The following is a 15,348-nucleotide window of genomic DNA, read 5'->3' as shown; positions in this document are numbered from 1 at the left end:
GTGTCCCCTGCATCGGCAGGCGGACTCTCAACCACTGCGCCACCAGGGAAGCCCACAAGTCCTAACTTTAATTGACCTTTGGCCATATTTGACACCAGTGGCCCCTTCCCTCCTCCTGAATGTTGCAAGTTCTGCCCTAAACTCTACCTCTCTTCACACTCTCCTTGGGTGAGCTCACATGCCCCCATGGCTTCCTAACCCTCCGTATGCTCACATCTCACAAATCTGTAACTTGGGTCCCAACATCACTCCTGAGCTCCTGACCACACACCAGTTCATCAAACTCGGTTACAACTAAAGGGGCAGCTGCTCCTCTCTCCTCCCCCAACTGTCAGCCCTCCTTCTCTTTCTCAGTGGCAAGCACTCTAGTCTCTATTCCTCACTCTCCCCATCCTACCTTTTGCCCCACACTCAACCCTAATCTATTCTTCACTCTGTAGTCAGAGGATGTTTCCAACATTTCAATCTGATCAACTAATTCTCTTGCTTAGAATGCTACTCTGCCTCTTCCTTGCTTCGGGACGTAGTCTAAACTCCTTGCATCAGTGTCCCGATTCGGCTCTCGTCATTATCACCGTGGTATTTTACACTTCAGCAGTTGTGAACAACTTTCAGTTCCCCGTACTGACACGGTCTCTGATGGTTTAGGACCTTTGCCTACGTTGTTGTTTTGTGCCTTGAACTCTATTCCCCAGCTTCCTCGTCTCGCCGAGGCTTATTCTATATACAGTCTGAGCTTAGAAATCACTTCTCTCCAAAGGCCTTCCCTGACCGCCTACGACCGGGCTATGTGTCCCTCCCATTAGGCTTTCCAATTTACCTTGTACTTACTCCTATGATAACACTTGTCACATTGTGCCACAAATGCGTCTTTACTTGTCTGTATCTTTCATCAGACTGGAAGTGTACTGAAGGCAGGGAATGCCTTGTTCAGCAGTTCACCCCCTTTATCTAACACAGTGAATGGCACATAGTAGGAAATCAATACATATTTGCTGAATTAATGAATGAATTTGGACTTTATGTCTAAAATATTTTATCCAATGTAGTAAAGTGGCAGGTGCATAAAATTTTGAATCAGAAACCTGAATTGAATCCCAGCTCCCTGCCTCTTAACCAGCTGTATGACCATGAAAAATCTATTTAACTTCTCTGAATTGAGAGCCTACCCAATGCCAGGCACTGTACTGAGTGCTTGCAAGGTAAAGAAAAAGAAAGACATGGTAACTGCCATCAAGGGAGCCGAGTCCAAAACAACATGTAGGAGGGGGGAGGAAAGAGCATCCCAGGTAGAGCGAGTAACGTGTGAGAACTGCAGGCGAGCAATTGATCGTGTGCCTTCCCAGGGGACGTGGATATAGTTCAGTAAAGCCAGAAGAGAAGGTGCAGAACAGAGTTGGGATGAAGCAATGAGGCTGGAGAGATACAAGGAGCCACGTCATGAAGGGTCCTTTACAATGTGTCACAGAGTAGTTTGAGATTCATCCTCAAAGCCATGGAGTTAAAACCCCAAAGAGTTTTAAGCAGGAGAGTCACAATATTAGCTCTCTATCAGAGAAAGAGCTACGTCTAGTGGCGAGGTGGAGAATGGGCTGAAAGCCAGTGAAGTCAGAGGCAGGTTAGGAGGCTGTTGAGTAGTCCAGTCAAGGGGCCTCAGCTTTGGCAAGGACTTTGAGGATGGAGAACAGTAGTAGGAGACTGATTCAAGAGACATACATGACAGAACAGAAAGAACCTGATGACTAACTGCATGAGAGGGGTGTGACACAAGGAAGAGTACAGAAGGCGCCCAAGTTTCTGGTACAGGCAATTGGTATACAGAGGTGCCACTTACTGAGATGGGAACTGTGGAAGATGGAAAGGCTTTTGAAGAGAGGACTGATATGATCAGAGTGATCCTGCAATGACAGAGTTCTGTTGGCAGGAAGCAAGGTGGGAAAGGGACATGTCTGGAGTCAGGAAAATGAGCTAAGAAGCTACTGCAGTAGTCTAGGGGGAGCTGAGAGGGACTGAACTAAGGTGAGCAGTGGGAATGGAAAGGAAGGTGGAGTAACAATAGACAGGGTCGGCAGTTACAGTGGAGAGTCCTAGAGGATAGGATTACATAGCTGCATTAGGAGGGCTGACCTGAAGGTCTTTGAAAGCCAAGCAGAACTGAGACTTGATGCAATAGGAAAAAATAAAACTTTACACTATTCCTGAACAAAGTAGCATGTGAGGAATACTAGTCTAGAGATAGTATGCAAGGAGTACACTAGAACTAGAATGAGAAAAGGATGGAACCAGAACTAGAGTGAGGAGAGAGTGAAGGCTGCAAGGAGAATTGGTTATCATTCCAATATAGCACTGTGAGAAAGTGGCTATTACCAAAGAAGCACGTGAGATACAATACTTGTGACTCATTTTGTGTGAGATGTAAAAAAGAGGAAACAACTGACATGTAACCATGGTACATGTAACATTCTCATAAATCACTTGTTTACATATCTACCTTCATCAGACTATGGTCCTCTTGAAATCAGCAACTGTGTCTTCTTTATACCTTTAATATATAGTCCATATTGGGCATAGATCAAGACTCAGTAAATATTCTGAAGTGACCAACTCAATGAATAAATAAGTTGGTAGGGCAGATTATGTATGAAACCAAGGTAGTTTGGGGATGGTTTTGAATTTGGCTGTGAATTGAGTTTAAGATGACAACTAAAATGTCCACTTGTAAATGTTTTATAGATGCTTACAAAAAAGACTAAGTGCTCAGAAGCTCAGTAGAGAGAAGAAACCCAAGAGGTACGCCGGGCGGTCATCAGTATTAATCATCCCCACAGCCCCCTCCCGCCATCTGCATCTGAACAAACAACACTGCAGCCTCAGTGGCTTCCTGTTACAGTGCAGTGTGGTCAGGATGGAGGCTCTGCTCTGAGTAGCCGTTCAGACCCGGGTTCCTTCCACGTGAACACCACCATCGTCAATGCACGGTCCCCAGGGTCACTGCAGGAGAGAGTGTAGAGGATTATCCTGCAGGTTTTACAGAGAGGCTGGAAAGTGGTTTTATCACTCCATCCTCCTGTTTTTGTTCTCTCAGGCAGGCTTCACAGAGTGTTGTTCTCGACTATCCATTTGCCTTTTCAATCCATTCTCTGCCCTCCCCTACTGTGCTCTGTGTCCTGGGAGGCTGGCCCCTAGGAAGGCTAAGCATTCTGGCACTCTGGCTTCCAGCTGGGTTCACAGAATGAGAGGAACCAGCAGGAGAGTGTAAACAAAAAGAGAGAGAGGGGCTTCCCTGGTGGCGCAGTGGTTGAGAATCTGCCTGCTAATGCAGGGGACACGGGTGAACCCTGGTCTGGGAGGATCCCACATGCTGTGGAGCAAGTAGGCACGTGAGCCACAACTACTGAGCCTGTGCATCTGGAGCCTGTGCTCTGCAACAAGAGAGGCCGCGATAGTGAGAGGCCCCTGCATCGCAATGAAAGAGTGGCTCCCGCTTGCCGCAACTAGAGAAAGCCCTCACACAGAAAGGAAGACCCAACACAGCAAAAATAAATTAATTAATTAAAAAAAAAAGAGAGAGAGAGGTTGAGGTATCTATCACATCATTACCCCCACCCTTTGTCAAGAACTCCTGACAGTGGCTGCATTTTTCTATAGCCACAGCTTCTGTTGGGCAGTCCCTGTTCTATGGCTCCAGCTCTTGCTGGCCTCCAAAACTCTATTCCTTCAATGCTGGGGGTCTTAGCAGCTTCCTGCACTTAGTAGTTCCTGGCTGCTTCTTGTGGGGTCCCTTAACCTTGCCCATTCTTCTGTTAATGATCCCTTCTTAATCTCCCCTCAGTCAAATCCTCTGAGTGTGCCATTTGTATCCTACTGAAACCCTAACTGACACATTGTTGACCAGCTCACATTCATTCCACTTCAGATACCAATGTGCTCTTTTGTGGATGATTTAATTAATTTGTTCTATCAAAAAGAGTACAAGTGGACACTGTAGTCAAAATTCCATTTTAGAACCTCATCCTGAAAGCTTTAAGTCCACATACTCTACAGGAAGAGAGAATCCCTTCTTTTCATTAGACTCCAGAAATGGTTATGCAGATAACTCTTGTCTTCCTCCATAGCGACAGACACTCCATAAAGTGATATGAGTCACTCTGTTCTCTTTCTCAGTAGTTTTATTCTTCCTTTTCCTGTTGGAGACCATTTCCACTTATGCACCCAAAGAAACATCATAGATGTATTTTTAGTAATACTAGATACCATTTTCTGAAAGCTAAGACACATGCTAGGTGCCCCATTATTTAATTGTTTAACAACTGTCAAAATAGATATTAACATCTTTATTTCATAAGTAAGGAAACTAACACTTGGAGAAGCTAAATAACTTGTCCAAGGTCACACAATTAGTACATGAGTCAGGATATGAACCAAATACTCTTTTTTTTTTTAGTTGTTTAAAATATATAACCCATTCGTTTTATTTATTTTATTTTATTGATTTTTTAAAAATTTTGGCTGCATTGGGTCTTAGTTGTGGCATGCGGGCTTCTCTCTAGTTGTGGCGTGCACGTTTTCTTCTCTAGTTGTGGTGTGCGGACTCCAGGGCACGTGGGCTCAGCAGTTGTGGCGCACGGGATTAGTTGCCCCGCAGCATGTGGGATCCCAGTTCCCCAACCAGGGATCGAACACATGTCCCCTGCATTGGAAGGTGGATTCTCCAGCACTGGACCACTGGGGAAGTCCCCAAATACTATACTTTTAAAACTCATGCCCTTAACCTCTATGCTATCTTGCTAGGACCGAAATACTCATAAACCAGGTGATGTGCTTAAAAATAAGTGGTGGGTAATTGTAAAACAGCAGTAGTGGGAAGGAGAGAGAGAGTGGGTATATAAATGAGGAGTTGGCAAAGAGATTTGCTTGGCATCGTGCAAGGACCAGGGATAACAGAGCTAGAGTGGTGGCAAGAATCACTTTAGATAACCAACATAGGTCACGGGAGATGGGAAAGAGGAAAAACTGATTTCATATACACATTTAGAAAAAATAGATAAGAGGTCTAGAGTTTTGTTCCCACCAGCAGTTGCTGAGCTTCAGGTGGGAACTCCTTAATGGTAGGAACTGTGTCTTACTAATACTGATATTTCCAACAAGCATGATGAATCTTCCACACAGTGTGCAGCAAAAAATATTCACTAAGTTAGATAGTGAAACTTCATACTGTTTTCTGTATGAAGTATTATAAAGATGTTTACGTTATAATGTTTATTACTTATACAGCTCCGTAAACTGTGATAAAAATAGTAGTAACATACAATAAGATGTTAAGATACAATAAGACGTAAGATACAATAGTAACATAACATACTATAACATATACTAAAATAATAATATTTACTGAATGTTTATTATATGCTAGGCAATATACTATGCCCTTTACACAGGTTAGATCATTTCATTTCCACAATAATCCTATGAAATAGATACTATTATTGTCATCCTCAGTTACAGACAAGGAAACTGAGGCACAGAGCTGTTAAGTCACACAGCTAATTGTTGGCAATGTCAGTATTTTTATCTAAGCATCCTGGCTCGGGAGCCCTTCCAAAGTATGTGAAGAAACTATATACCTATTGTAGCTTAAATGTATCCCATATCAAGTTCACAAGATGATGCTCAACAGTGCCTGGCTAAGGCTAATAATTCTGAATCTCTTCAGCGCAAATTAGTTAGGGTAGTTCAGCGTGCCACAATAGTTGAAAATAGGTTTTGAAAAAGGCAATTATGTCTTTTCCTTTATATTTTCTTAGCTTTCTTGGAAATGAATTGCATACTGTCTTGCACGTAGCACAAAATAGGCACTTAATATCTACTTAATTTAATGAAACTGGTAACTTTTCAGTAAGAAAATGTATAAGAAGATATTAAAAGCAAAAAAAAAATGGTGGTAGTAAAATATGCAAATAGTAGATACGAACATAAATCATCACTATTGCCTCCTACATACAAATTTTGCTACCTTTTGGAAGATGTTTCAATGAACATTTTCAAGACTACTGTTTAAAATGGTCACTAAGTCTTTAAGTTTTTAACTGCAGTAGAGAGCACATTTACCTGGAATGCCTTCTTTGAAAGCATCAGAATGATTTCGATATATACCAGAGCCTTCTAATGAGAGGAAAAAGAGTTACATTCATTAACATTCTTTTCTTATGTAGGTGAACCTTGGGCCTGGACATTAAAACAAAAGCTCTGAGAAGACACTTTATGATGACCATTGTATGAAGGTGATTGAAATAACAATCCAAATTGACAAGGACTAGAGTATCTTCTGTACCCATCTAGACAGGGAAAATCAGATTTTAACATCGCACAATCTCACAGGGCTCTTCAGTTAGAATTCAGAAGGCCATTCATTCTAGGGTTAGTAGTTTCCCAGTCTCCCAGATCAGACATCCTGACACAGGCTGACATGACACCCAGAGGTGACTGGAAAGGGCTGCAGCATCAGGAATATGCTTCACACTTCCTCACTTCATGAAACTCTCTCCTACCTCCAGATGAGCCCTTCCCCCAAGCATCTAATTTATGCATCTTTTCAACTAATATTTATTGAGTATTTACCATATGTTGGGGCTGCTTTTGATGTTGGAGACACAGTGATGAATGAGATGATACCATGTCCTCCTGCAGCTAATACATACATATGAAGAAGACAGATCACACATATATTACAAATACATAAGTTAGATCGTTGTTGGATACAGATTCATAATTTGAAGAAATTACACAGGATAATGGGACAAAGTGGGAAAGAAAAAATCACCTGTTTGCTCAGAGCTGGCCTGGCACTCACAGCTAGACCATGGTGTTCTCTGGTCAAACATAATTTTACAGCATATCAACATGAGAGAAAGTCACTCTGTGACTGTGACGGAGGCCAAAAAAACAACAACAAAAAAACCCCACTACTCGGTAATCGTGCCTGAGCAGGGACAAAACCAAAACACTGTGCAACCACCAAAATCACCAATAGCCCCCCTCCCAGCTGACATGAGCGAATGCTGCTTCTTCATTAACTGCAGCGTTAGCCCCACTCTGCTCCTCCTGCTTCCAAGATAAAGTTCATTAAGATACCCAGTCATACAATTACTCCCATTTCCTGACAGCCCCCAATCCAGAGCAAACCCCACTTCCTTCCCAAACCCTTAACAAGCCCCATGGTATGATTTTCTTGCTGAGATGTCCCATGTTTCGTCAAGGTGTGCAGTCTTGCTTCCTGCTGGAAGCATCAATCAACAAGCCCCACTTTTCTGGATTGCAGTGTGTTCCTGGTGATCTTTGATTAATGGGCATCAACAATAAGGAGGGGGAAATTCTTTAATTAGGGTGGTTGGGGAAGTATCTGATGAAGGGGTGTCAGTGTGCTGAAGGCTGATAGGTAAGGGGATGGCATTTGAATATCGGGGAAAAAACACTCCCATCAGAGGGAAAAGCAAGTAGCATATACATATACGTATACATATACATATACATGTTTTTTGTTTTTTGCTTTGCTGTGCTGCACGGCTTGCAGGATCTCAGTTCCCCAACAAGGGATTGGACCTGGCCCACAGCAGTGAAAGCCTGGAATCCTAACCACTAGGCCACCAGGGAACTCCCACAAACAGCTTATATTTTTATCCAACATTTTAAAATTTCACATAATCATCTCCTTTGGACGCTGATTTTGGGGTAAGGGAAGGGAGCTGATCCTATTCTCTGTTTCTACTTTTAATCCAAGGAAAGCTTTTACAGAAAAACAAAACTGAAGTAACATGTAAGAGGTAAGGAGGTGGAAGGTGGAAGAGCCTTGCGCTGAGACAGGGTCACTATGCTTGATGCTGAGGAAGGCTGAGCCCTAGGTTCATCCTTCTCCAGTTCCCATCCACAATCCTCTTCTCTGTTGGCTGTAACTCAATCCTTCCTAAGGTTTTAACAACTAACTAACAATAGAACTGGTAACTATCCCTTCTAGAACTTCATTCATTAAGAAGAGGTTTCTTAAAAATTAAAAAAAAAAAAATTTCAAAAAGCCAGAGTTAATATTTTTGGCAAGTGGGGACCCAGGTCCTGCTTAATACTGGACCAGAAATAGATATAACAGTGACCTTTAACTTCTACCACCAGGGGAACATGAGGTATTATGATGCTAAATGGGGGTAATGCTTATCAAAATGTGTTCTAGTAATTCTACTGCTCTAAGATTTTAGGGAGTGGAGGGAGGGGGGAGGATTCCTTAGTTAAATTCTTTCTGAAAAGCTGGATGTTACTGTCCTCTCTTGGAGATTTATACTGTACATTAGAATATTAAGGGTTCTAAGAGTTTTAACATAAAATTATCAGATGAAGTGTGTTTACCACAGAGATGATAAACTCGACTGACCACAGAACACCTCACTTTACCACCTTCTACTCTGAGGGATGAATTTCTGTGGAATACACATTTGGACACACTGCTACTGGGAAATCAGCCACTGCCCTTGAGACCACTGAAATGGCTGCACACCTTGTTAGGAGATAGGGGTGCCTATTTCTGAAATGGGGGTGCTAACCGGATTAGTGCTGTACCAGGATCCTTACTGCACGGTTCCACAGTAGATAAGCTCTAGTATTATGCATTAGACGTCACCCTTTCACTCCCTTCAAATCTCCTGAAGTCAGGAAATGCCTGGCATCATTATTGTTTCTTACTACTGTGTGTATAATTGCCAGCTAATCTTCCCAGGCTGCAGTGTTACTTATTTATGCTGACATTAAAATATTCAAGGATTTCCTCCTGTCCCCAGTAGCTTGCTAATCTTGACTCTGTTTCCTTGACTATTTTTTTTCTTTGAGAGCTTCTCCTTAAAACTTATATTTTAGTATCCAGAATGTTAATCTTCCTTTGTACCTCTATCACATTTCGGCCATAATTGGTCAAAGCGTTGGCCAGAACACAAACAAATGGCGCAAACAGAACCTATAGCCTCAGCAGTCACTGGCCTGTGTCTGCCACATTGGCTTTCATTAGCTGGAAGCACACAACAAACACAGGGAATTGGGGAAAGACCCATTATTAATAGTGTGCCAAGGTGTTTGTGTTTTGTTTCTTTAATATTTTAAGGACATATTTCCCTAAGAGAAATATTTTAGAAACAGATGATATGACTACAGGTTAATACTATATGGGCAGAATCCTGCTGGTCTGGGTCCTGGAGAGACAGTTGCCAACATGAGGTTATATGTGAAAGAAATTTATTGGGGGAAATACCTGTGAGAAGAAAATAGGAAGGAGCCTGAAGATGCTCCGAGGGCCATCAAACTGATGCAAATCTGACCCTAAGCAGAGGGAGAGAGGGAAAGAAGGGACAAAGGAAGGCTATGTGGCAGCAAATCTAAGGAAAGTTCAGCAAGACTTTGGGAGCCCGGGAGCCCAAGTCCCCCATCAGAGGAGTGTCTTACCTCCCAGGAATGGGTCTGTTTGAGTAACTCTGCCATGTGCTTGCCTGAGAGCAGTCCATAGTAAGTACGGTCTCAGGACAAACGGAGTAATAGATCTCAGAGCACAGTAGCTGGGGCCCTCAGTCAATTATTCTCCCTACTCTCCAAGATCTGAGAAGTGCTTTCCCATGGTCATCACACAAGATTCTCAAAATTTGACGTGCATACAAATCACCCAGGAATCTTACTAAAATGCAGATTCAATGCGTCTGGGGTGAGGCCTGAGTTTCCATACTTCTAACAAGCTCTCAGACAACATGATGCTGTTGTTCCAAAGACCTCACCTTAAGTATTTAGCAAGGTTCTAGAGAATACTTAGAAGAGCCCCATTCAAACCATCAAGGTAGGCTGAAGTAGGTTTTGTGGAGAACTGTTCACAGGCTTAATTCCTCACCGCTGATGTGACAGCCATCTCTGTTGCCATCAGAAGATGTATGTACTTCCAGGTTAGGTTTTTTTCCATTCAAATAACTCATTCCCCTTCCTCTGATATCATAGCTGTCAACCCCCTCTTGTCACACTGCTTGCATAACCTGTTAAGGATCATACCCATGTCATCTCTCTATATGCATTCATTTTGGTACCAAGAGAGACCTTTGGTCCTTTGTGATCTAAATAACATTGCTTCTTCCTCCAAGTATTTGGTTTGGACAGTTTGTGTTTCTTAATCTTAAGCAAAAAGTTTTAAGCATCTCCTTCCAACCATATTGGGCTCTAAAGTCCACCCTACAGGGACTTTCTTGGTGGCGCAGTGGTTAAGAATCTGCTTGCCAGTGCAGGGGGACATGGGTTCGATCCCTGGTCTGGGAAGATCCCACATGCCGAGGAGCAACTAAGCCCGTGCGCCACAACTACTGAGCCTGAGCTCTAGAGCCAGTGAGCCACAACTACTGAACCCATGTGCCACAACTACTGAAGCCCATGTGCCTACAGCCCGTGCTCCACAGCAAGAGAAGCCACCACAACGAAAAGGCCGCGCACTGCAATGAAGAGTAGTCCCTGCTCATCGCAACCACAGAAAGCCTGTGTGCAGCAACGAAGACGCAATGCAGCCAACAATAAATAAATAAAATAAATAAATTTATTTAAAAAAAGATGAAGTCCACCCTACATAGAATTCTGGTGCAGCCGGTCATTTCTCTTCTACATAAGAGTTCTGAGGGATCTGACCACACGCATCTCCTCCACGTTGCCTGAAGACTTCTGCAGTTATCATCCTAATACCACGTAGCTGTCCATCTATTTTTTTTAACATCTTTATTGGAGTATAATTGCTTTACAATGGTGTGTTAGTTTCTGCTTTATAACAAAGTGAATCAGCTATACATATACATATATTCCCATATCTCCTCCCTCTTGAGTCTCCCTCCCACCCTCCCTATCCCACCCCTCTAGGTGGTCACAAAGCACCAAGCTGACCCCCCTGTGCTATGCAGCTGCTTCCCACCAGCTATCTATTTTACATTTGTTGGTATATATAAGTCCATGCCACTCTCTCACTTCATCCCATCTTACCCTTCCCCCTCCCCATGTCCTCAAGTCCATTCCTGTCCTGCCCCTAGGTTCTTCAGAACCTTTTTTTTTTTAGATTCCATATATATGTGTTAGCATACGGTATTTATTTTTCTCTTTCTGACTTACTTCACTAGGTATGACAGTCTCTAGGTCCATCCACCTCACTACAAAAACTCAATTTTGTTTCTTTTTATGGCTGAGTAATATTCCATTGTATATATGTGCCACATCTTCTTTATCCATTCATCTGTCGATGGACACTTAGGTTGCTTCCATGTCCTGGCTATTGTAAATAGAGCTGCAATGAACACTGTGGTACATGACTCTTTTTGAATTATGGTTTTCTCAGGGTATATGCCCAGTAGTGGGATTGCTGGGTCGTATGGTAGTTCTATTTTTAGTTTTTTAAGGAACCTCCATACTGTTCTCCATAGTGACTGTATCAATTTACATTCCCACCAACAGTGCAAGAGGGTTCCCTTTTCTCCACACCCTCTCCAGCAATTATTGTTTGTAGATTTTTGGATGATGGCCATTCTGACCAGTGTGAGGTGATACCTCATTGTAGTTTTGATTTGCATTTCTCTAATGATTGGTGATGTTGAGCATCCTTTCATGTGTTTGTTGGCCATCTGTATACCTTCTTTGGAGAAATGTCTATTTAGGTCTTCTGCCCATTTTTGGATTGGGTTGTTTTTTGATATTGAGCTGCATGAGCTGCTTGTAAATTTTGGAGATTAATCCTTTGTCAGTTGCTTCATTTACAAATATTTTCTCCCATTCTGAGGGTTGTCTTTTTGTCTTGTTTATGGTTTCCTCTGCTGTGCAGAAGCTTTTAAGTTTCATTAGGTCCCATTTGTTTATTTTTGTTTTTATTTCCATTTCTCTAGGAGGTGGGTCAAAAAGGATCTTGCTGTGATTTATGTCATAGAGTGTTCTGCCTATGTTTTCCTCTAAGAGTTTTATAGTGTCTGGCCTTACATTTAGGTCTTTAATCCATTTTGAGTTTATTTTTGTGTATGGTGTTAGGGAGTATACTAACTTCATTCTTTTACATGTAGCTGTCCAGTCTTCCCAGCACCACTTATTGAAGAGGCTGTCTTTTCTCCATTGTATATTCTTGCCTCCTTTATCAAAACTAAGGTGACCATATGTGCATGGGTTTATCTCTGGGCTTTCTATCCTGTTCCATTACCATTGCAACAAAAAGAATAAAATACCTAGGGATAAACCTACCTAAGGAGACAGAAGACCTGTATGCAGAAAACTATAAGACACTGATGAAAGAAATTAAAGATGATACAAACAGATGGAGAGATATACTATGTTCTTGGATTAGAAGAATCAACACTGTGAAAATGACTATACTACCCAAAGCAATCTACAGATTCAATGCAATCCCTATCAAACTACCAATGGCATTTTTCACAGAACTAGAACAAAAAATTTCACAATTTATTTATTTTTGCTGTGTTGGGTCTTCGTTTCTGTGCTAGGGCTTTCTCTAGTTGTGGCAAGCAGGGGTCACTCTTCATCACGGTGCGTGGGCCTCTCACTATCGCGGCCTCTCCTGTTGCGGAGCACAGGCTCCAGATGCGCAGGCTCAGTAGTTGTGGCTCACGGGCCTACTTGCTCCGCGGCATGTGGGATCCTCCCAGACCAGGGCTTGAACCCGTGTCCCCTGCATTAGCAGGCAGATTCTCAACCACTGCGCCACCAGGGAAGCCCCCCCCCCAAATTTCACAATTTGTATGGAAACACAGAAGACCTCAAATAGCCAAATCAATCTTGAAAAAGAAAAATGGAGCTGGAGGAATCAGGCTCCCAGACTTCAGATTATACAACAAAGCTACAGTAATCGAGACAGTACGGTACTGGCACAGAGACAGAAATAGAGATCAATGTCCATCTATTGCTAAACAGATCCGTTCTCTTCCTTCACTCTAGTTACTGGCCTCTTTGTATATCTTAACTCAATCCCCTACACAGTGTCTATGGTGTAAAATAGCAGTTTTCACACTTTTTTTTCCTAAAGCCATGAAATTCAAAGAAAGCTTAAAAAAAAATAGATTAGGCTGGTCTGGCTAAAACAAGGGAGGTAAAATTAGAGAGGTAGCCAGGAACACACCTTGTGTGTTAGGGTGTTTAAGCATTACCATGAAAGCTATGGGGAGCAAATAAAGGATTTCAAGGGAGAAAAAACACATCAGACTTGTGCATTTTGAATGATTCCTCTGGCAGATGTGAGGAGGGTAATTTTAAGAGGGTCCAGACAGAATCAGAAAGACTAGGAAGGAGAATATGAGGAATGTAAAGGATATTAAGGAATCAGAATCAACAGAACTTGCTGTCTGTGTATGAAGGCAGTGAAAGAGAGGCGTATAGTATGCCTCCCAGGTTTCAAGCTTGGACAATTATTGATGCAGGGTTCAGCAGTTGCCAATTATGGAAATGGGGAAGATAGGAGGAGGAACAGATTTAGGGAAAAAGACATTGAGCTCACTTTTGAACACAACAAGTTTGAGGAAGATAACTAGTAAACCATTTGGGTAAAGGGATGTGGAAATCAGCAGAATCTGTTTAGATACCCCGCTTGTATCCAAGTCTATGTTACTATTTGCATACTATTCTCAGCCTCTACTTAACTGCTCAAAGTTCGTATTAAGTAAAGTCTTTTTCAACTAAATTGTCTATAAAGTCTTGCTTTCTTCCAATATGTTTTGCAAAATGTAGGTTGTCTGCCACACTCGTTACTGCAGTAATTACTTCTCTCCTTCTCTTTCCAAAGTGCTCTTTGCATAATCTGAGTTTTGAGCCTTATTCAGGGTTCTCTGCATTCAGAGAAACAGGGAAGGTTTTGCTTTGTGCACTTTGGCAGAAACAGTAATTTCTGTCTAGAATCTGAGCTCAAGAGAAGATTTAAAGGCTCTAGCGGTGAAGAAACAGGAATTAATAGAAAACCATGGGTGTAACCTGCAGAAGGTAAAATAGACTAGGTTGATATATGTGGTAAGAAAAGAGGTGCTATGTATAATAAACTAAATATATTATGCTTTGTTTAGAAGGTTAAATTGTGCTATGCATTGTTTTCTGTTACATTTTAACATGGTAGTTTTCAAATTTGGGTTGAACGTCTTTGAGGGGCCACTGGGAGGCAGGGTTGCTAGGTATTGATAGCTGGGACTTCAGGCCCATCACCACTATTTCAGCCAGAACAACCTAATCTGTTTTACATAGGCTTTCATTAAAGAAGGGATTCTATGGCTTTTTTTTTTTTTTAAGGGTGAAAATCACTGTTTTTTGCAACAGAGGCTGTAAGACATAAGAAGAGGTCAGTAGAGGTCAGTAGATGGACATCTAGGTAGTATTAGGATGATAACTGCAGAAAGTTTCAGGCAACCTGGAGACGCACAGTGACCAAACCTCTCGGCACTTCCAAGCAAATTCCTCACCAAGAAGAGAAATATCGTGATGGACTGGCTGCGCATGGACTTCGGGGCCCTACTTGGTTGGAAAGAGGGGCTTAAAACTGCTTGTATTCAAGATGAAAAATATACTGTCAAAACCAAATAATTGGAGGGAGGGGATGTTATTGACATGACAGAGGGCTAAAGTACTCCAAGTCCTCTCTTGGAACCAAAATGAGTGCACGTGTGCAGATTTATGGAGACAATCATAAAGGGATTATGCAAGCCATGTGACAAGAGGAGGTTGACAGCTGTGATGTCAGAGGCAGTGAAATGCAGGATGTTCCTTAAATGGGCCACAAATTTTCTGCCAATATTTTTTTCTCCATTTGGAACAATTTCCTTCCTTTTTCAATTATCTAACCTCTACCTCTTCTTCAATAACTTCGTTCAAACACTGTCTGAAACAAGAAGCCCAATAAAAGTTGAATAGATGGCCTTCTTTGTGATACTAACAGGACATAATTCTAGTCCATTTAAATACTGATTTATTTTTGTTCCCTCACACCTTAGCTTCTTAAAGGCAATGCACGACATCTAAATCTGCATTTCCAAAGTTTAGCACAGTAAGAACCTAATGTCTGTTGAATTAATAAATCCACAAGGCTTTTATTAAGATCTCTTCAAAGTAATTCGGGTGGAATTATTTACGGAATCCTGATTCAGGCAAGTGTTTTAAAGGTGAAATAAAACATGCCCATGATTAAGGAAGACGGGAGAAAGGAAAGATGTAGTATTTTGAGTTTGTGTGTGTGTTCGTGTGTGAAGAAAGTGAGGCAAGAAGTGATAAAAATGCCTCTCGAATAAGACATTAAGTGACTTGATTAAGGTATCTCAAATAAAGTTACAG

This window comes from Leucopleurus acutus, assembly GCF_964270905.1.
Source record: "Leucopleurus acutus genome assembly, chromosome: 13".
Lineage (NCBI taxonomy): Eukaryota > Metazoa > Chordata > Mammalia > Artiodactyla > Delphinidae > Leucopleurus > Leucopleurus acutus.
Note: the sequence above shows the minus strand (reverse complement) of the source record.